Below are 23,997 nucleotides of genomic sequence, written 5' to 3'. Positions count from 1 at the left end.
GTGCACACACATACAGATGTACACACATACGTACACATGTAGACACATGTACACATACATACACACATGTACACACACACACATACACAGACACATACACACACACACTCACACACACACACACACATGCTTCCATAACTCCATGCTATCTTCTTGTACTTGAAAGCAACAAATACCAACCTTTGCAAACCATTTTAAGGTGATGGGAACTCACCTTTTATACTGCATTGTATCTAACTTTGGACACACTCACTTTCTGACTTACGTTGGTCCCTATGTCCATTGAAATATCAGACGTCAAAAATGGGTGGAAGACAGGAGTTGCAGACCATCCCGGTTGAGCAGCCCTGCAGTAGAGTGTAGAGTATAGATTATGTTCCCGTGACTACAGGACTGCCCAGAGCTATACTAGATGCAGCCACCCAGCATGGATCTCACTGAACACTGTAGCTTGGGAAAAGACCTGAATTCAAAATCCAGAATACAGCTTCTACTTAATGTTATCATATCACTTTCACACCATTTAAAAGCCAAAGAATCCTAAGTGGAACCATCACCAGGAGGCCCAATGTGCTGGGGTGATGGGCGATGTCTGATGGCCTTAGCTTATAGCACAGTAGGGACTTACTTGGCCTTATCTGTGTAGGGGGACTCCTGACAGCAAGCAGGCCCGTAACTCCTTTGTGCTTAGTGCTATGACTGTCCTAGCCCAGGGAGGGAACTCAGCTCTTCAAGTGAGTGGAGGCCACTAATGATCAATAATACTTGCTGAATAAGCAAGTATATTTCCTGGGAGAGTCACTTTTCTTATTGGTTCTTACAAACAAGGCCCCAGGCTGTTGAGTTTCTTGTAGGACCTTCTAGAAAGCCAGGCATGGTCTCCTATCTTGGTTTTACTGTCTAGGAGCTATTTCTGGTTTCTTGGCAAGTCTCATCCTTTATAGGAAGACCTCATAGTTCGATGGGCTCCACAGCCCTCAGTGTCACTGTGCTGGCAGGTGAACACTCTCCTTAGCTCAGTCACTGGAAAGTCTAATGAGGAGAAAGATGGCATGGAGTGGAAATGCAGGCACTTGAAAAAGTTTTCCTTTCTGAGAAAACCACTATGCACCATCAACACCTATGCACCATACACAGATGGCTTCAGTGTCCAAGGATTTGACAAATCTTAGATCAAACATATTGCTAGACCTTTGATGGTTGTGCCTGTGTGGGGTGTGGCTAGACCTTTCGCCTTGCTATCTCATTCTTTAAATTGTTCAGCATAAAAAAACTAGCTACATAGTATTTACACATCGAGTATTCTGAGTAAGGGAGAGATGGTTTACAGAGGGAAGTGTTCAATACTGTGCCGCATTCTGTAAGGGACTTGAGTCCTCACGCATTGGGCATCTTCAGGGTGGGACTATCCATAAATCACCTTCTTCAGTTTGATAGGTAAACAAGTGTGGTCGGTGGCAGCCCACAATCACTAGAACCTGTGATCCCACAAAACACACCTAGCTCTGTCTTCCAGACCATGCCTTTGCCCTGGGAGACAGAAAACTATGAACATGGGACTCTGAGTCTACTTTGCATATGAATTTGAAAACACTTTATCAGGACTATGCTTGCTGCCATCTATTCTGTTTATAGACTTCTGTTTTGATCTCAATGTGAGCAAATAAAACAATGGTTGCTAGTCCACAGTCCATGAGATTTCGTTTTTATTCACTGAACACACTCCAGGAAGCGCATGCGTGCACTTACTGAAGCTATGGACTGTGAGCATGTGCACACACACACACACACACACACACACACACACACAAGTTTTCATATTAGTTTCCCGAGTTCATGGATAAAGTCCAGAGCTGCCAAAGCTCCCACTACTTTGCCATGTCACACTAATAGCTTCCAGATCCCATCACATATTAAATTCATGCGGCTTCAGCGAAGCCATCTATTTAATGCAATTCGCTAAATGCCTGCGCAGCCCCGCTGACAGTGACATATTAGTTTTGCAGTCTTTTGCAATCTGATATCTCTGAATTTGCCACCGTACTAAAGATTTGATTAATGTGGTTCCATTTGGATGCAGTAATTGGCTGCGACTGTTGTAGAAAATAATCAGGCTTTCATTCCTTACAAGTGCACGGACATGCTAATGAGAGAGTGGGTTAATTAAGCCCGCGGCAGAAAGCGACAGTTACTGATGACTGTTGTGACAAACCACCGACTCGGCATTTGGGAGCAGGACAGCAAATTTGCACTTTATGAAATTACAGGAAAACTAGGACATAAGGAATAAATAGTTACATCTGTTTGGTGAAAGGGGGAAGGGGTGGGGAGAAAGAAAAAGGGGCGCACAAGGAAAAAAAAACAAGCAGAAGACAGCTTCCCCAAGACAGGGCTTGGGCTGCAGAACCCGGGTGGCCTAGAAGAGTTGTATGTCTTAGTGGCCACATTTGCTTGAACTTGTAATGACGGGCAGATGTGATGAGCCCAGACAAGCACCTCAAGTTCAGCATTCACAAAGGACCAGCTACCTTGAAACAGACAGACGTGGGCAAAGAGGGAAGTTTAGGTCAAGGTTGGGAGAGAGCAGACTGCTTAGGGATCATTCACCCATAGCAAGTCGCTCTGTGGAGAAAGCCTGGGGGCCAGACAGTCAGGGTGCAGTTTATTTCAGCTCTTTGGAGAAAGTGTTTAGTAAATGTCTAGGGTGACTTCACCACCTGTTTTATTTAATTACTTATTTTCAGATCATCTTTTCAATTCACCTGTGTTTCTTAAGTGCTTCCTGCTTTTGAAGTCGAGTCTCTCTGTCAGTTCTAGGCTCCTTTAAGATGGTTTACCAAGATCTTCCAGATCCCTTGACTTTCTGCATTCTCCTATGAGGCTGTGAGAATTTACTGTCCGTTTCTTAGAGGCATGTCCAACCTGTGACCCGTGGGTTTCATGTACCCCAGGACACCCATGGGTGAAGTCCCACACAAAATCACAAACTTACTTAAAATGTTTTGAGAGTTTGTTTTGCAATTTTTTTTTTGTTTGCTTTTGGTGATTCAGTCTTAGTGGTTTTGAGCATGAACTCTGTGGATGACAATGTCTAAAGGTTAGACGTGCCTGTAAGACGTTTAGGCCTCGACGGAAGGAGATTCCTCTTTAGTCTTCTGAGCGTGGATTCATAAACACCTTTTCTCCCCCTGTTCTGGGTCCCCAGGACTTCTGCAATTAAGCATAGCTTGACCTTAATGACCCTTCATGTCAGTCTGAATTCAGCTCCACCCCAAAACAACGAACAGCACCAAGCACAGGTTAGACGGTACTATCTGGGACACTGACGAGGAGGCGAAACCCGGTACTTTATCCATACGCTTCAGCAGCTTACAGGCCAGCAGCTATACAGACAAGACACTCATGGCTAGTGCTCTATGGGACTACTCACTTCTGTCTGCCGGGGCCCTGAGGGTATGGTGGATGGATTGAGGAGACAAAGCTGGTTCAGTCACCTGAGAACAAATGACAGAGTCCTCAATGTCTCAATGTCCCTTGAGGAGCATGAATTTACTTTGTAGGTGAAGGGCATTACAGGGCTTGTTTTGGTTTTTGCTTTATGGTGTGATCCTAGATCTGTTCCAGGTCATGTTGGAGGCTCAGGAATGAATGGGAAACCGGAACTCGGGTTTAAGACAAGCCTAAGTGAGTGGAAAGAGCATGGGACTGAGCAGACCCATGGTCTGGAGGATCAGTGAGGTAGATCCTTCCCAAGTGGCATTGCAGTTCCCTTGGAACAAGTTTCCCATCCTACTCCTGAGCTCAGGGGTAGGGTATCAGGGATCCGGGAGGGAATGAGCTAAAGAGGGACAACTGAAGGTCAGAGGACTTGCCTCCGTGTGGAGCATCCTCAGTCACACCCATGAGATGCAAACTTGCCAAACAAGGGAAGTGGCCACAGCACAGGCAGGGTGGTAGCTCACAGGGAAGTGACTCTTCACTCAGTCATCAGTTCCTTAGGACCATCAATCCCTCCTTGCTTTCCCACCAAAACCCGGAGACAGTTTGTAGGCATCAACTGTGTTAGCCAGTACCTCAAGCTATGGGAGAGAGAGAAAGTCTGTTTGTTGGGGTCTTTTTGGTCAATATCTGGCACATGCTACGTACTGTAATTTTCACTTTGATAGCATGGATTCTAGGGCTCAGAGATGGGAAACAGAAGAAGCCTAAGTTCTCATAGCTGGTGAATGGTGGCACTGTGTTTAGGAAGTGGATGCCAAGTCCATTCTTTCTCTTGAACCCTCTAAACTCCCTTTATTTTATAAGATGGCACCGAATAAATTTCTGGGTCAATCCCAGTCTTATACTCAGATAGAATATGTGTGTGTCCCCAGGCTCTGCTGTGGGCTTGCCCAGTTCCAAGACTCTTCTCAGGTCTCCAGCACAGCAAGGTAGGCCTGTCTGCAGTGGGGATTAGAAGCAGGTTACCCATGAGTGTCTCAATGTTTGTGTTCCGGGCGCTTAATGCTGACACATCAAAAAGGTTCCATGGCTCCAGAATAGGGAACTTTAGAACTAGATTCCCTCTTATTCCTTTCTCTCTTGACTAGAAGGGGACAGAGAGCAGAGGAAGCTTTTGGCCACCATGGCTGATTATTTTGGGGTTTCCAGTAGCCTAAGTGCCATCTAAGAAGAGCCCCAATGTAGAATGCAGAGTAACAGCACATTGGTCTGTGAGGTGAGCAGGGGCCTAGAGAGAAACGGAGCAGATTCTCCTCCCTCCCTGCCATCGCTCTTGCAGGTGAGCAGAGACTCCCAAGCCTGCCCTTGCCAGCCGTGGAGGTTCTGCAGCCTGAGCACCTGGCTTGCCTGGGACCTGCTGATTTAGAACAGAAGATTTTATGGTCGGAAAATGGCTTTCAAATTTGTTTGGAATTACCCAGAGCACATTTTTAAACACTCAAATTGCCATCTTCATTTTTTGTGTTGTTTGTTTGCATTTGCAATTTTCCTTAGTACAGTTCTACCGTCTTTCCTGGCACACCTCAGTCTTTGGACTCCTTCCCACTGGGAAGGCCCGTGCGGCAGCATTTCTACAGCAAATATCAAGAAGCTCAGGGGCACACTAAGGGACAGAGTGGCCCCATGTGTTCTGCTATGTTACACTGTGGACTAAGTCAAGAGAGTTCCTCCAAAGACTTGAGTCTGCCTAGAAGCTCAGAATATGACCTTATTTGGAAGCAAGGTCTTTGGATATAATTAGCAATGAGGTCATCATGGTTACGGTGGGCCTCAGTCTAATTCCTAAGAAGAGGCTAAGATACACAGAAGAGATGGCTGTGTGGAGGTGGGGACAGCAGGGAGGTGATGAAGCTTCAAGTCAAGGAACCCTGAGATAGCTGGTGATAGCAAGAGAGGCTTCCCAGGAGCCTTCCCGATCCAGCAAGTGTACTGACATCACTTGAGCCCGCAGTTTCTAAACCTGGAAGAAAACACCTTTCTTCTGATGTCTTAAGCTCGAGGTGATGTGCTATGATGGTACTAGGAAAGAAACACACCCTCTCAGATCGTTCAGGACTCTGTCAGCCTATTCCCATGGTCTACAACATTCTTTCAAAGCATATTCTCACTTCTGAGACAGTGTTTAAGAGCAATCCACTGTCAGCCAGTGGCTCATTTCCTTCAGGATTCTGCTGTCCATTTATTTCTAGGTTCATGCCCTTCAGTGAACCTGTGAGATCTAACTTCCCAGAGAAGAACCAAGCAGAACTGCTTCATTTCTATTAGGTTGGCATGTACATAATAGGTGCCAGGTCTTCGTGATCTCTTAAGTCATCTGTTCATACACGAAATGTCACATATCTTAGGTTGTCTGACCCATACTTTAGGCTGCAGACTTGCAACAAGAGAAGACTTAGTGTTTAAAAGAAAAAAATTCTAGCTCTTTCTCTTGTCCGTCTTAACAGTTCTGAAAGTTCTATGTGAACACTCTGGGACCCTCCAAAAGAGATGAGACCCCCGTTCCTTTTGCACCCAGCATCTCAGCAGCTCTTGCCACCCCCTCCTTTAATTGTGGGAGCCCTTGCCCCTGTGGGCTGTCAGGGGGTTCTGCACATTTTATACCTGACAGGACCTCTCCCAGAAACCCCGGAGGGAGACACCGTTAAAATGTTTTATGTTGGGGAATAGCTTGGTTTCTGTGCAATAAAAACCAAAGCCATTGAACAAGCAAGCTCCTGGGTAATTACTAGGAGGAGGAGATAGCTTCCATATGCCGGTGGGTGCTGGGGCCCCGTCTACATCTGTTCCCTTTGTTCTGTCAAAGAGCAGAGCCAGGAGGAGGGCTGACCTCTCGATAAACCCTGAACCAGAACCCTCCTCAAGCTTCGGGAGGTGGGACAAAGGTGATGGAGGGAGGTCAGAGGGCAGCCACATCTGGCTGGGGTGTGGGGAGGCCTGAATGGGGGGGAAGAGTAGAGACAAGGAAAGGGGCTGGGGCTGCTCACCTCTAATCAATAATCCTGCTACCAGAGATCAGAGAACCATTCATTAGAGAGCTCGTTAGGTGATTGATAGGCTTAATTTTCCTGTCAAATGTGGACTTCCCTTGTAAACATGTCAATTGGGGAAAGTTCAAGCTTGTCACTTGGATTTATGGCTGGAATAACATGTAGGTGGAAAAGAGGGCCAGCTCCCCAGTGAGCAGGCTGGCTGCTCTGAACGTGAAGGGCAGGGGAGCCAGGTGCCTGGCAACACCCTCCTTCCTTCTTCATGCAGCTGAGATAACAACTCTCATCCTCAGAGAGTAGCCCAGGTGGCTCCCACTGCCATCCAATTGCCTGACCCAACACCTCCCTCCCTCCACAGGGCTCTCCTGGACTCAAGTTATTATTCCACAAAGAAACCCAGAGAGCCCATCATCTCTTGGAAAGGCTCTCCTAGGCTGTGTCTCCTTTTGAGTTGTCTAGGGAGATAAGGCATAAAATCGGAGTAGAAAGTACACACACCATGACACAAACAAGCCATCAGTTCCTCGGTGATCTGGAAAATTGCTGGTCGCACTTGGGGGACAGGTTAGCAGAGAGGTGGGCAGAAGAAAGCAGCTGTTCAGAATAAATGGTGGGACAGCGCAGGGTAGCCAGAGCCCAAAGGGTGGCCTTGGGGGGCACGTTTGCAACAGACTCTAGTTGATGTTTCTCATTAAGTTGGCCAAGCACAGCCATACTCCCCAGATGGGCAAGAAACTCAGGCCTCATACAAGTGAGCACTGGATAATTGAAAATCCTGTTCAGAACGTACAGTCACCCTGAGTGTTAGAATCACAAGGAGCTAGCTATGGTAAAGGAGCATCCTGGGACTGAATCCCTGGTGAGCGTTGAGCAGCGGATCTTGGGTGGAATTTGCAGGAAGAAGTTTCACTTTGGTATCAAAATGCACTGCCTCTCACATCGTACACTTTCCTGTCGTGTGGCCTGAACCATCTGAGAGTAGAGGCATCTGTCTTTCCTAACCCTGTGCTTTGGGCTGTTCCTGGTGGGGACCCCCGTGTCAGCAGAGTTAGAGAAAGGAAAGGACTTAGGGGGCAGATGAAACCTCTACAGAAGACCTGTTCCAGCAGCACTGATAAGGGGAGAGAGGGAGAGAGAGGGAGGGAGAGAGAGAGACAGACAGACAGACAGACAGAGACAGAGAGACAGAGACAGAGAGACAGAGAGACAGAGACAGAGAGACAGAGACAGAGAGACAGAGACACAGACAGAGACAGACAGAGAGAGACAAAGAGAAAGAGACAGAGAGTGTGTGCATGCGTGTGTGTGCTCACATGCATATGCAGAGGGACGCTCAACTTAGGTACAGTTAAATACAGACCCTCTATGAGCCCTCTTGACCTTTCATAGCATAATTTGTCTGGTTCGGAAGTACTGTGTCCTTCACGGCTTGGTCCTAGACTGCGCTGATGAAAGGATGAAGGATGGACAGACACACAGACAGAAAAGCTGGGATCTGCTGTGTTCAGTGGGAGATGCATCATCAATAGCAACCTGGAAACTCACCGTGTTTCCTTTAACCACCTGAATTGAGGAGGCAGGTTTATTGTACACAGCTGGGCAAGGAGGCAGGTTTAGCTAATCTTCTTAGGCGGTCTCTGGAAGAAAGGAAGCAGTCTCAGGATGCAGTCATCCTGGAAGAGGAAGCTGTGACTGATAGTTTCTGCATAGACCTCCGCCATGCACCCTCAACATTAGCACTCAGAGTAGAGGGGGGCTTTGCCATCCCTCTGAGCCCAACTCGGGGAAGGCTTTGCTGTTTTCATGGGTGTGAGGAGGCATCAGGATCCGTGATATGGCTGTGGCCATGTCAACAACCCACATTCATTCAGAGTGACAGCAGGACAATCATGCAGTCTTCCTCAGCCCCCTACATGGAGGTATGCCACCCTTTACAATGTAACCGTCTGCTGCCATCAAACTGGGCAGGCTAAATTGTAAGGCCAGACATGAGAAGGGAGCTCTAGCTAGCCTGGTGGCTGGCTTCCCTTTGTGTTTTGCTCTGTCCCAGAGTCTGTCCAGAGTTTGATTACTATTATGGGTTGGCTCCACCTCACTGTTATTAAAGAGGAACTGTTTTAGACTGTGACAAAACACCCGAGGAGCTGAACTTATACAGAGAGAAGGTTTATCGTCGCTCTTTCAGTCCGTGGTTTTGAGATTCTGATAACTTGGGCCTGTGGTGAGGTAGCACACTATGGTGAGAATGCAGAAGAGGAAGATGTTTACTTCATGGAAGCCAAGAAGCAAATATGAATGTCAAGGCTTGGGGGCACATTACCCCCTTAAAGAGCATGCACAATGGCCTAACATCCTTCCACAAGGTCCCACCTCCAAAAGGTTCCATTAACTCACAAAAGACCGCAAAATGGAGACCAATCTTTGTTCCTTGGGCCTTCATGAGGCACAAAGGACATGAACTACAGCAATAACAGAAATCACAAAGCTGCCACATTTTTGAACACTTAACATACACTCTACAAGTATCTCCTCTCCTACTTCCATGACAGACCCACACACGAGCCATACCTACACAGGTGGTTTGGGATATGTGACCAGTGTAAGTACTATGGGATGTACCATGAGGCTGGGGCTGCAGACCACTTGCTCCCTGAACACTGAGTTAATTGTGTGAAATTGGAAAGTGTTTGGGGGACTGGTCAGAAAGTCATTTTTGTTCCTATGGCTGGATCTCTGGGTACCTAGTTGTGGGATTTCCCTGATGTATTTTTAAGTTTTTCTTCTATATCAGAGAACTTATTTTCTTCAGATCAAGCTGTGGCATCCATGAAGAGCTGGACTACTACCATAATGTTCTATCAAGTTGAGCCTCTAGAAAGGCTGTAGGGCCAAGGTTGGACATGGACACTCCATTGGATGGAGTTAAAAGCGAGGTATGTGTGGGAATGTCCATCAATCCATCATAGAGGCCTTTCCAAGGTGGCAGCAAGAACCTTAACACAGTCAAGGCCACTGATCCTGGACCAGGAATTTCATTCTATTGCCTTCTACCTTACAATTATTAATTATTGTTATAAAAGTAATATATATATATACATATATATATTTTATATATATATATAGTAATATATATATATTATATATATATATACATATATATAATTTGGTAAGCACCTACTAAGTGCGAGGGCAGGCCCAGTTGTAATTTGTACATGATTTTTCTTTAGTCGACACAGTAACTCTGTGTTGTAGGAACTACCATAGCTTTCTGTTTGCAGGGAAGGAAGCAGAGGCCTAGAGAGAACACATGAGTTTCCTGAGGACTGAAGGAGACTATTTCTCAGGCCTAGAGGCTATGTCAAGTCTATCAACCCCAGATCCCCACTGTTCTTAGGCCTACCCAGCATCCACTGACCTCTTCCATCTCCCTCATCCTTTCCAAACTTCCTCAGCAGCAGCAGCCTTCCAAAGACAACAGTGAATCATTCCTTATGGTCAGGCATCTTCTGGCCTTCTGACACTTGTGGTCAGGAGAGATAAAGGCTTCTACAGTGATGAGACACAAGGAATGTGGCCTGCACTCAGTCTGTGTGTCTGTGGAGTACTAAGGGTAGGGTTTCCCAAGTAACTGAGGGGTCCTCTTATCCTGGGTGGTCTATCTGGGAGGAACCAGACATGCTTCATTAACAACTTTCCTCACCACGCAACAAACACCCTGAGGCTTCTACACTGCAACTTCCAGGGGGCAATGGCCACCTCTTTCCGGTTCCTGGTATCTGGAATCAACCCTTCTTTGGGGGTACCATTTTCTCATCTCTTGTAACGTTGCCATTTTTGGAACCGTTCCCATGATTTCTTTTAAAAAAAATTTAATTTGTGTGTATGTATGTGGTGGTGTAAATGTGTGTATGTGTGTGCATCCCTGTGTGCCTGTGTGTGTGTGTGTGTGTGTATGTGTGTGTGTGTGGTATAAATGTGTGCCTATGCCTGCATGCATATGTGCATGTGTGCATGCGTATGTGTGGGTGTGTGTACATCTGGAGCTCAGAGGTTGACTTTAAATGTCTTGCTTTCTTGCTCTCCATTTTATTTTTTGAGATAGGCTCTTTTGCCTATCTGAAACTGCCTTGACTGACCTAATTAGCCAGTGAGATCCTAGGATCAGCCCATGTCTACTCCCTGAACACTGGGTTTGTAGACACATGTCACCATGCCCAGCTTTTTTTTTTTCTCTGTGCTGGGGACCTGAATTCAGTTCCTCATACTTGGGCAGCAAGTCCTTTACTCACATCTCTCCAAAACTGCCCCTTGCCCTGATTTTTTTTATTGCCAAATTTTAGCAAGAACATATGCCCTTGGCTTAGCACAATGTTGTCTTTTAACCTGCTCAGCCAGCTACATCCTTGAATCCCAGTAATTTCATGACAAGCAAGACTTTGATGAACTATCCCCATTTCAAAGAGACTGGGAGGCTCTTTAGGGCATATGAAGTACAACCTTTGTCTGTCTGCTCTGGAAAGTCCCCAGCTCTACTGCTCTGGCACTAGCCCCTGGGAACTGCCAAGTGAGATGAATTAGAAGCCTGAAGCAAAATATTTGGTTTCATGCAATTTACTTTCTTTCTACTACTTACTTAAAATTCTGTGGAACAATTAAATCTTAAAAGTGTCTTGTGGGCGCTTTGGGCTCCCTTTTCTTTCAAGTTTATTGATTGTATTAGATATTAGTCACAAAAGCAAGGGCTTTTTTTTTTTTCCATCCTTTTAAACATTTAATAAAAACATTTGGTGGAAACACAGAAAGAGAGAGTCTAGAAATGGCTGAGTACCCAAACTGCAGTGTGGAGAACCTCGCACCCAGGGAGTAAGAACCTTGAAGGTGCTGCGCTTGAACTGAGGGCATTGGGTGTGCCCAGTGGAGAAAGAGATGAAGGATGGCTTGGTAGTCCTGTCCTTCAGTAGCAGAGGGCATCACAGGAAGATGACAAGCCCATGAGGGTCAAGTACCTTGGTGAAGACAGCTGACCAACAGTGAAGACCTTCTCTTCCTCTGTACGTGCTGGGTCTGACAGTTACTTTACCAGGGTGTTTGTCACCTGGAGTGATTGAATTAAGGAGAAACAAACAGTTGATCTTGGCTTACAGTTTTGATGTTTCAGTCCATGATTGGCTGGCCCCATTGCTTTGGATCTGTTGAGATGCTGCTCACACATGGCAGAAACACACAACTGGGGAAGCTGCCTGTCTCCTGCTAACCCAACAAGGAGAGAAGGAAAGGGTGGGTACCAGATCCTCTTTGATACCAACTCCCCAGCAATCTCTCTTCCCTCAACTAGACCCACCCATTAAAAATTCCACTCCCTGCTCCATTCCCTGTCCGTGCATTTCTTGTAGACAGGATACATTTTGAGTTGAAAGTTTTGTGCGTGGGTTGGAGTCTCTATCGCTCCACTGGGGCTCCTGTGGGGATACAGGAGGTGGCCTCTCCAGGTTCCATATCCTCAATGCTGTGAGTCACAACTACGGTCACCCCTACCGATTCTTGGGCACCCTGCCTCCATTATCTCAGGTCTCTGTCTCCTCCTAGAGATGCCCCCACCTCCTTACCTTCATCAGTTGCAGATTTCCATTCATTCTCATGGCCATCTGGCCCTCTCTCCTGTCCCTCCCCACACCTGATTCCAAACCCTCCCATTCCCTTTCCCATCCCCTCCCCCATCCAGTGCCTCCCTCCATCTGCCTCTTATGATTATTTTATTCCCCCCTCTAAGTGAGACTCAAGCATCCTTCCTTGTGCTTCCCTTCTTGTTTAGCTTTTTGGGTCTGTGGAGTGTAGTGGAATCCTGTACTTTATGGCTAATATATACTTATGAGTGAATATATACCATGCATGTCCTTTGGGGACTGGGTTACCTTACTCAGGATGATATGCTCAAGGTCTATCCATTTGCCTGCAAAATTCATGATGTCTTTGTTTTTAAAAGTTGAATAGTATTCCATTGTGTAGATGTACCATATTTTCTTTATCCATCCTTCAGTTGAGGAACATCTGGGTTGTGTCCAGTGTCTGGCTATTACAAATATAGCTGCTGTGAACATAGTTGAGTGAGTGTCCTTGTGGGATGGTGGAGCATCTTTTGGGTTCTATGCCCAGGAGTGGTGTAGCTGGGTATTAAGAAGTCTAACACGACTGTCCTCTGAGAGGCTCCACCCAGCAGCTGACTCCGACAGATGCAGACACCCACAGCTAAACAGTGGATGGAGCTTAGGGACTCCTATAGAAAAATAGGAAGAATTTCAAGTCTGAAGGGGATAGGAACTCCACAGCAAGACCTACAGAGTCAACTAACCTGGACCCTTGAGGCTTTCAGAGATGAAACCACCAACCAAAGAACATACATGGGCTGGACCTAGGCCTCCCTGCACACATGCAGCTTGGTCTTCATGTGGGTCCCGAACAACTGGAATAAGGACTCTTCCAAAAGCTGTTGCCTGTCTGTGGGATATATTCTAGCTGGGCTGTCTTGTTTGGCTGCAGTGGGAGAAGATGTGCCTAGCCCTACAGAGACTTGATGTGCCAGAGTAGGGGAGTACCCAGGGGCCCCCCAGCAGCTCAGAGGAGAAGGAGATATGGGGGAAAGATTATGGGAGGGAGTGTCCTGGAAGGGGACATTGAGCAGGATGTAAAGTGAATAAATTAAAAAAAAATTTTAAAGAAAGAAAGAAATCCACTCCTAATAGCTCTCTATGCTGGGAATCAATCCTTTTATTCATGGGCAGTTATTGGGAGACAAGCAAGACCCAAACTGTAACAATCCATAAACACAGGCAGCAAATTTTGAATTAATTTGGAACTTCTTTCTTTCCGTCTCCCTCTCTTTGCTTATTTTACTTTTCTTTCTATACTCTTATTTATGAGTTATGCATCCAGATCTTTGGGGAAAAAAATAAAACTGAGGTTTTATTATACAACCCAGGCTAGCCTTAAAATCATGATCCTGCCACCTTAGCCTCTAGAGTACCAAGATTACAGGCATGTGCTACCCACTGGGCTTAATTTGTGACTTTCGGAACCACACAGACCCAAACAGAATGTCGTAATCGCAGACATTTGATAAGTGAAGGGGTCGCAGAAGACAGGAAAACATCATAAGCCAGTATCTGTCTTCTAGGCGCTACAGCTAGAGAGAAACCTGAGTCAGCCACAGTCAGAGGCCGAATAAGCCAGGACTACTGCTGCCTAAGCTGCTTCTTGTTATTTTTCTATGGGCCAGGTTAAAAGGCACTTGAGAACAATGGGCCATCAGCTCTGCCTCCTGTCTATCTGGGAAGATGGCTGCCACGGCCGTCCCAGTCCATTTCAGCAATGAGGTGCCACAAGAGGCTTACACACATAACCCCTACAAAGATGGAAATGAGTGTTTCTCCACAAAAGGGGAAGCGGAGGGGGCGAGGGGGCGGAGGAAGGAGCACCGCAAAGCTGTGTTTTGATGGCCTTATATTTCCAAGCTCTGGGAAAGAAGAATTGGAGCCGCAGAACTCAATATAGAGCAGCGATCTGTGGTTGGGGGAATGCGGCACATCTGCCTTTTATAGGTTTGGAATGAAAAATGTTTTTAATTAAGGAGTGGAATTGGGGCTTTTAGTCTTGCTACATGCTATGTACCTGTCAGACCTGCTGGATGGGAATTTAGCTGTGACCTCTCACCCCCCACCTACATTAACCAGAGGACTGCAAGAGCTCAGAAGAACTCTGCGCATCCGAAAGCACTTCTGTGCCCTTCTCAGAACAGAGTGGACCCCAGTACAGAACACCTCTGTCCTTCCTGGCATGGGCCACTGCAACGGGATTCCAGATGATTGTCTCTCAGGAGTGAAAAGGAAAGGTGGTCGGTGTCATTGTTGGTCACAAACTGACGTTGCAAGTCAAGAAGACTTAGGGGACCCCATAGCTATAATGACTGTAAAAACCCAGCAATACTTTTTTTAAAAGCCATGAAGCAAAAATGATCTCAGAAACGGTAATGTTCTGTCGGCAAAACAAACCATCTAAGGAACGAATCCTCATCCCGACCCTGTGGGTCCAGCTCTTAGGATGGCGGCCTGAGGTGCTGCTAACAAGGGGCTGGGCTATTCTTCGTAGGATCTCGAAGGAGGGAGGAGGAGCTGCTTTGAGATGCCCTGTTCTCTCCCTGTGGTCAGGACAACCACACGGTTGTTCAAGCTGAGTTTCTGGGCTTCTTTATTTTCACAGATGCCTTCAGCTCTAAGATATGACGTTAGGATCCCCAACTCTATAAGGAGTGGACCCGCGCTCCTCCTTTTGGAACTTCCACAAGGAGGGTGGTCTCATGTTGGCGTCATATTTTCTTAGGCCTTAACATCCTCATCTCAGTCCTTGCGGATCCAAGGACAGGGTTAACACTTTCTCAGCCCCAAGTGTTGACCTTTACCCTTTAACAGGCTATGAAAACTTGTTCATCTCACCTTTGTGATTTTTAAAGCAAATTCTGGAGTTAGTCTACCAAAGAAGAGCCATCCTTTCTTTTCTCCCCTTCTTTTTCCCTCCTTCCTTCCCATCCCCACCCCCCAGCCTTAAACCGACCTTTAACCTACACATTGGTCAAATAGTTCAAAGTGCCTCTTCTCACTAGGCAGAAACAGCAGTCTCTGTGTCCACTGCTGGCCCCACGATGTTGCAACCTCCCTCCCTGGCTGCCACACCCTCAACTCATAGCCTGCCATCCTTGATTTGTTGGCCTGGCCACCCCTCAAGGCAGTAAAGCTGGAATCTTCTTTGTATTTCTAGCACTTAGCACAAACCCTGGCCTGTTGCAAATGCCTCCTGCCTGTAGTTAGAAGCAACTGAGTTCAGAGTGGACAAAGGGAAAGAGTCAGGAAAACCATGGTCTATTCTGGAAGGCTTAGTGGAGAGAAATGGATGAAGCCCAAACCTTTTTAAAAACAAACAAACATATTCAGAACGCTTAAATGGAAGTGTTTCAAAAGGTTTTGTGTGGAACATAATTTTCTTTTCTTTTTTGTAGTTTTTTTCTTTCTCTCTATTCTTCCCTCATATATTATATCCCAACTGCAGTTTCTCCTCCTTCCGCCCCCTTCTCCCTTCCCTCCTCCCAACTACACCTCCTTCACTTCCTCTCAAAAAAGAACAAGCCTTCCTGAGGGCATCAACCAAACACACACACAAAACAAGCTACAATAAGACCAGGCACTTTCTCACATCAAGGCTGGATGAGGGAACCCAGTAGGACGGAAAGGGTCCTAAGGCAGGTACGAGTTGGACAGTTCTGCCTCTACTGTTAGGAATCTCACAAGAACACTGAGCTATACAGCCATATTATGTATGCGGACGACCTACATCAGACCCATACAGGGTTCCTGAACCCACTCAGTCCTGGTTAGTTGATTCTGTTCTTGTGGTGTCCTTGGTCCCTCTGGTTTCTCCAATCCTTCCTACCCCTCCTCTGCAGGAGTCATCCAAGCTCCATCTAATCTTTGGCTATGGGACTCTTTGGCATCTGTTCCCATCAGTTGCTGGATAAAGTCTCTCTGGTCTCTCTGATGACCATTATGCTAGACTCCAGTCCCAGCACATCCTGCAGGCCTGACAAACTGTAGGTCAGAGGTTTTGTGACTGGTTTGTTGTCCTGATCGTGTCTGGTTACAGAAGATGGTTCGCTGGTTCAGACTCTGTGTCCCCCATCACTAGGAGTATGAAGAACAATTCCTGGTTGTCTACAAAGGCTAAAGTCAAGGACAATTATTGCTCATCAACTATATTAGGCTTCTTGTGTAAAATATAAACACACACTCATACACACACATCACTCATGTAGATATACCCCAGGTAGAAAAACATTTACAATTTAGAAAGTTGCTGTACATAATAAATTATATTGCTTTTGTTTCTATTGCTGGGATTGTTTATTTATTTTATGATTATATACAGGAAATGATAGATTTTTTTCACATTTAGCATTAGGTATTGCTTAATAGTCAACAGTGATAACTGATAACACATGTGGTACTCTTTCTATGTGTCAGGCACTCTCTGAAACACATTACATACATTAACTCATTTACTTGATAGAATGAACCTAAAGGAAGTTAAGCATGAGTCATAGCTCATAGCATCGTGCATGTTTACAGGATGAAATTTCATTATATCCCATATCCATATAGATGGCAGAGCAATTGGAAATGTGTGTGTTAGATGTAGGGCTATTGTTACTTAATGAGATTGTCTATATAATCCATACCATTGTGAGTTTTGCTTGATGACTTAAAGAGATGTTGACGTTTGGGCTTGTAAGCATTAGAACTGTAGAAGGAAGGTCCCTTTTCACCACCATGAAGCTGGGGTCTGAGCAGGAGAGTCAGGGGGAAGACGGGAAAGCAAGCCCAACCTTCTATGAACTGGATTCTACACATCTGATTTACAGCGGTGTGAGAGACCCAGGCCTCATAGGTGGACGCAGGTCCACGTATCTAAACCATGGCAATATGGTTGGATGGGTTCCTGGGGCTTTGCTTCACTGAGCCATGGGGAGGAATCTTTCCCCTTGCTGTTATCTTGAGAGAGTGAATCTTGCTACTAAATTAAACAAGAGAGGTTGAAGGAGTGGTAGATCCAGAAAGTCTCATTTTCTATGTGGGGGCCAAATTAATCATTGGAAATGATGAGAAAACAGGACAGTGCCTCAGTGCTAAGGAAACCAGGGTATGGCTATGTGCTTGTCAAGTGAATCACCAGATTTCTCTCTGGCCTACACTGGGACTGAGATAGCAATTTCCTATCTCATTATGTTAGGTTCACACCCTATTAGTATTTATTTTGGTTAATATAATACAATTAGAGTATAATCATATCAGCAGCTTTCGGATCATGTAAGAAAAATAAAAGTTATTGAAACACTAATGCTAATGGAAAGTGATAGAAAGCGGTTAATGCGATGAAATGCATGCATTGACTGAGACAGGAGAGTGGGGGGCAGAAGACAGTATCTGGCTTCTTCAGAGAATTTTTAAATGCCTAGAAAGGGGTGTCTTTCTCTGCCTTAGTTTCCTGATACCATTTATTGGGTGATGTTTCCCCATTTGCATCTGTTTAAAAAGGTGGCCTGGAGGCTGCTAATAGAAAACAAAGACCAAGATCTAATCCTAACTCCTCTTTAAATGGCTGTGTGATATCCCTCTGCTTTTGCCTGTAGAGAAAGGGGGGTTTGTAATGATCCTCTGCTCCATCATTACATTTAATAGCGCTGTGACGTTCCAGAGCCAAAGCCGAACAACAAAATATGTAAAGATGTCCCAGCTATGTTTGCTAGTCTGAAACAAGCACAGATGCAAACTCCAAAGCCTGGTGGCTACAAAAGACATCCTTCAGTATCCTGTGAGCTACTGGGGAGTATCCAGGACTCATGACCCATCATTGCAAGCTTCCCGGAGCCTGGATGGCTAGGACGTGCAGGTAAACATTTGCCTCAGAGTTCAAAACTTGTATGATGTTGGCTTTATCACACTTCCCATCCTTCAGCCTTTCCCTGAGCCTCCTGAGGTGAGTGGAGGTTGTAAGTAGGAAAAAATTCTAGTAATAAAGCCCAGGGCAAAGAAAGGAGCAGTCTTAACTGGATACTGCCTCTCAGAACTGTTTTTTTTTTTTTTTTTTTTGGAAGGTCTGAGACTATCCAGGTGGTATCTCCATTCCTGGCTTTATCTCGGAATGGGCACAGTTCCCACCTAAGACTCAGGTTGGGTCCAACTTTTTGACTCATTGGTATCGATGAAACACATCCCAAGAAATTCAATTGTTGGACTGATGAGGTATGGTGCTGTGCCATGCAGTTCTGAGGAAATAATTAACAATTATTTCAGAGCAGAAGCTTGCGGCCAGAGCCGCACCTTGTGGTGGCTCACACATCTCACAAAGAACTGTTATTTAAGCAATAATCCTTGAGAAATTGGTCGTTACCCACATTAAACGACTCAGCCCATTGCCAAGGATGGTTAACGCTCTAATAAACTGGTCATTAACTGCAGTAACAATGAATTTCGAGGGGATTATTGCTATTATAAACCTTAATCAATGGTTTATAACAGCAATAATGTGGTCCTTTCTCTTAATGGTAAGTAGGGCAGCTTGCACCATTGCCTTGGAAATGTTTTTGTGGTGGCTGATAATTCTAAGGGGAGGTGTTAGAAGGACTGCCCATTCTGGGAACAAATCAAGGAAGGTAAAGGTCACATGGGACAATCTCTGTTGCTTGTGCTCCATTGTCAAGGGACCAGGGATGATTACAGAGCAGGGAATTCTCTTCAGCTCACTTGGACCTGCTCTTCTTCAGACTCAGTAGGATCCATCATGAGGCTCTGAAGTGGGCTGTAAGGTGGCCTGGTCATCTTTATTTATGGACACCTGCTTAGTAGACAGGTGTGGCAGGATAGAAAGTGGACATATATGCTTAGTTCTGCACATGTTTCCAGGTGACATGTCACCTTTATGAGTTTCTGAAAGGTGAATCTGGGGGTAAGTCATTTCTCAAATTCTTTCTAGTATAGCATACTAAGGATTTTCTAATAATCTTGGCATCTTATGTTATCACGTAAAGCAGCTGTTCTCAACCTGTGGGTTGTGGTCATTGGAAAACACATATTCCCAAAGGCCTTAGGAACTAAGAAATGCTTAGTAGCAAAATCACAGTTATGAAATAGTAATGAAAATAATTTTATGATGGGGGGCGTCACCGCAACATGAGGAACTAGATTAAAGGGTTGCATCATTAGGAAGGTTGGAAACCACTGCTATTGAGCAATAATGCAGATAACTTAAACAATGTTTGGTGTTGTTCTTAGTTGCTTACACATATTAACTTGGTAACTCTTTGGAGCAGTCCCCTCTGGGGTGGAGGACCCTGAGGCAGAAGAGGTGGAAAAACTTGACTGAACCACGGAGCTGATAGGAAGCAGAGCTGGGATTTGAACAGAGTCATCCTTCATTGGTAGGCCACGCCCCCTCCAGTGATGCCTGAAACTGCAGATATTACCCAAATTCTATATATTGAATGTGATTTTCTCTTGTACATGTATGCCTGTGATAAGTTACTGAGAAGAAAATTAAGAACAACAACTAATGATGAGATACAATGATTATAACGATGCTCTCCTAAAAGTGATAAGACTATAACTTTTTCTATCTCATTGCTGTATGGTGGGTAGCTTACATAATGTAGATACACTGTACACGATAGGCCTTTCGTGCCTCAAACAAGATGGTACTGGATAGCATGGGAGTTCGCTATGACTCAGAGTGATCCATAATTTAAAATATATGAATTGTTTGCTTGTGAGATTTTCTTATTAGATTTCCTATTTCAGGACACAGTGGGTGACGGAGTCTAACATCTGTGCTCCTATACACTCTTTGCACTCTCCCTTCATGGCCCTCTTCATGTTCATCTGGACTGGCACATCCTTACAGGTAGGCAGGTTGATGCTATCTTCTTGGGTCTACAAATGAGGAAAGTGGAGCTCTAAAGAATATAGCGACCTACGCAAGTAGATACAGTTTGGCTGAGTCCTGTTGGGGGCACCCTCTTCTATTGCTAGTGGTGTGCTAGGAGTCTGTGCTAGTGAACCCCAGGCCAAGGAACTGTTAGCTTCAGTTATACGAGTTGGCTGGACCCTGAAACCACTCTACTTCTTTCTCCCATACCACAGGGAGGGGAAAAGCGCATCCCTCCCCATGCACCACTAGAAGCATATTTCTGGACACAGAGGAAATATTTGATTGCTGTTGGACATTGCATGAAATGCATTGAACAATAGATCCTGGGAGCCTGGATGATTAGTTTTAAATTTTCTTCATTAAGGGATATTCGAAGCATATATAGAGGAATAGCACATTGGCTCCTCTTCTCATGTACCCATTACTGGTTTTAGAAATACCAGCTCCTGATTTATTCATTTCATCCGATGATAACCCTCACTCTGCCCCCACCTTGGGTTATTTTGTAATAAGCCATGAACCACATCTTTCCATCTGTTTTTAATACAGACCTGAAAAGGGTAATTAAAAGACCACCATCAGGCCTTTAAAGTGTAGTAACAATTTCTTAGCAAAATCAAATATCCCATTACATTGCAGGTTTCTCAGCTCGTTTATAAAATGTACTCGGATACTTCTCTCCAGCCACCTGCACGCTCTGTGATCAATGACAAATCCCATCTGCTCATTCATAGTAGGGAAGGTTGCACTCGGTGTCTCCTTCCTCCTGTCACCTGGTAGTTGAAGGGTGGCCTCTGAAGTACTTGATGCCTTTGAAAACAACAGTGTTTGTTATCAGGCCACATTGTCCTTTGCAGATGTCTACTGTACAACACCCAGAGGAAACCCACAGTGTGCCTTCTGTGCTTGACTCTGTCCATGCAGCATGCTTCAGAGGGCAGTTCATTCTTGATGCAGAGAGAATGCAGTAGCAGTTTTTTCCATAAGTCCTGGTAGACTGCAGCCTGCCTGTACAAGGGGGAGATACCTGGTGACCTTTCTCAAAAGCAGAATCAGAGGATACCATTATCAACTACACGATACAAGTCTGCCCAGAGCTTATCACGGGGTAGTGTGCTCATGGAAATGGAAAAAGTCACATTCTGCTCCCCTCGTTTGGCCTGGTTATGTGAGTGACAATCTCCTCTGCCACCACCTCACTGACTGTCCATCTATTTAGATACATCATGAGATGGTTGGACTGGATAAGTCAAAAGTCTCTAGGAACATTTATAAATTTTCTTCTGGAATTTACACATGTCCTGGAGTGGAGCTGTTTGAATAGAAATGGCCCTCATCAGCCCAGATTTCAATGCTTGGTCATTAGAAAGTGGAGCTACTTGACAGGGATTAGGAACTGTGGGCAGCTTGTTAGAGGAGTGTCACAGAGGTTGGGCTTTAAGGTTGCAGATGCTCAAGCCAGGCCCAGGGTCACTCTGTCTTCCTGCTGCCTGCAGATCTAGATATAGAGCTCTCCTCATCTGTTCTCCAGCATCATGTCAGTCATGTTTCCTGCCTCAATTACAATGAAAAGCTTTCCTGTATAAGAGTTGCCGTGGTCACAGTGTCTCTTCACAGCAATAGAAAACCTAACTAAGACAAGGAGTTGAGTCTCTTCTTGCGTGTTTTCTGCACGGTTCCCTTCTTCCACGTGGAAGCTTTTCATGCAAAAGGGCACTTCATTTCTCTTGATGTGTTAAACTTTGTCTTGGCTCAATTTATGTGTTCTTGTCCTTCAGGACTGAGAGACACATTGCCATTTGAGAGGTTTGGTCATTGGCTCTGGGAGTAGAGAACTGCCCTTAATGGCCATTGGTGGCTCCATCTTCTAGGCTTGTCCTAGAGCTTCAAGCTCTATCTGTAGAATGTATTTAATCACAGTGATTTAACCAGGCTTGGTGGCACATACCTGTGATTCTAGCACTTGGGAGGTTGAGGCAGGAGGATCATAAATTGGAGGCCAGCCTGAGCCACGTAGTGTGATACTATCTCAACACAAAGAACCCTCTAACCCAACAATCAACAGCACAATGCCCCACTGAAACCCCACAGGGACGTTGTGTCTTATGAACACTACTGTGGGCAAATTAATAAAGGCCTGGACCAGGATTTTGAAATAAGATGCTTTGACAATAGAAAAGCTGTTCAATGGCTGCTTGCCTAGTCTCTTCTGTACTCATTATCTGGCTGAGGACCAGGAAAATTGACCAGTTTCCTTATGAGCCTCTTGCGTAGTCCAACACTCACATAGAGTTTGAGCCTTGTAGGCCTTGACCGCAGGTGCTGCTGCTGGCAGATCCAGCTTCAGTGTCCAGTAGCTAAAAGGTGGGCCTTAGGAAGGAGGGAGGCAGGCTCAGAAGTCTTCCAGTGGGTAGGAAGCTTCACTGGGTTATTTCAGGCTCATTGCCAGCTGCTTTTCACCTTGTCCTGAGCTGGGTGTTGGGCATCAGTGCTGCCTCGAGGCTTCCCAGCTTCCTGTAACTCCTCTGTCCTAGCATTTGTGAAGAGGAACCCGTGAGGCCCCCAGGCACAAGATGGGGGCCTAGAAAGACTTATCTGGGATAAACGGAAAAGTTTACTCTGTGCAGCACTGAAATAAAAAAGCTCATTCAGAAAGTTAATGATTTATTTTATAGTTTCATTATCAGGGTCACATTACTCAATAGCATTTCAAACATGTCATTTGTACAAACTATGGTAATTAAAATTTATAACATACTTCATCAACAGCATATGAATCTTTTAGCCGGCACTCTGCTGTCATATAAACAGTGTAATTTCAGCTGCAATTCACCCTTTATTGGCTCTCATTTGTGATTTAACAGCCATCAATGGCTGTGCTATAAAGAATAAATTAACCATCCGTAAACCTTATGATGACAGGGACAGTCAAATAGACTTCAGTGCCTTCCACCAAGCTTTTGGAACCAGCAGAGAGCAGGTGAAGGCCAGGTATGAGCCTGGCCCTTCATGGAGGACCTCGGTGATTCTCGCTGCCTCCTTTCAGTGGGATGGAATTAGCGAAATCCCAGGTCCCTCTGGCTGCCCTTAGGAAGAATGTCTGCTGCTGTGCTCTTAGTATGTGGATGGACATGGACCAGCTCATTATCCAACCCTGGATTGTCTGTTCAGGGGGAGACCTTCAACATCATTGACCAGTAGTTGCCAGTGAGTGTTTAGACAGGACAGTTTCAGTCTGTCTAATAATGGGGAAGAAATAATGACAAGCAGTAGCTGAGATCAATGCCACTGACCAGTCTTGCAGTGAACAGGATCTGTTCTCCTCCAAGCACTTCTAGTACGCCCCCCCTTAGAAGCCTCCCAGCCCCCAAATTCTCTTTCTACAGGGATGAAACCTGTCCAGAGAGGGCAAGAGCCTTGCTACTCTGGCTCAGAAGGCAGAGACCAGAGTCCAGGGCAGCTGGAGATGTGAAGTCCCCAGCAGGCCTGCATGACTCTCAGGGAGTAAGTGACAGCACAGGCTGGGAATGCCGCTTCTAGGAGCCACATTCAGGGTGCCCTTTTAGAGAGGTAGTTAGGTGATGTGTCTTATCCCATAGATGGTACTACATCCAGCTCATAAACGAAGTGGATTGCATTTGTTACCGAGGCATCTCCGGGGAACCTGGGTCACGCAGGCCAATAAAATTGGCCTCATAAATTCATCTCGACGTGCAGGATTACTCCAGCCTGCTGAGGTCACCTTCCCACCCTGATTTATCACCAGCCTATGGGTTAATAATACTGTTTACCGAGGGTTCTCTTCCTTCCTCCTTGCCCCTCCTCTTCTCAGAGTAGACACTGATCAAAGCTTTCTTCGGCAAGGGTGTGATGGAACAGGAATTCATGGGTTGGGTCTTGAATTACGTGCTGTCTTAAAGCAATATCTTCTTTCTCTTCCTGAGGAGTTACCTGGAGTCTCTTCAGTCCACTTTAGTGCAGAGAG

The sequence above is a fragment of the Mastomys coucha genome, unplaced genomic scaffold (genome assembly GCF_008632895.1).
Source record: "Mastomys coucha isolate ucsf_1 unplaced genomic scaffold, UCSF_Mcou_1 pScaffold22, whole genome shotgun sequence".
Lineage (NCBI taxonomy): Eukaryota > Metazoa > Chordata > Mammalia > Rodentia > Muridae > Mastomys > Mastomys coucha.
Note: the sequence above shows the minus strand (reverse complement) of the source record.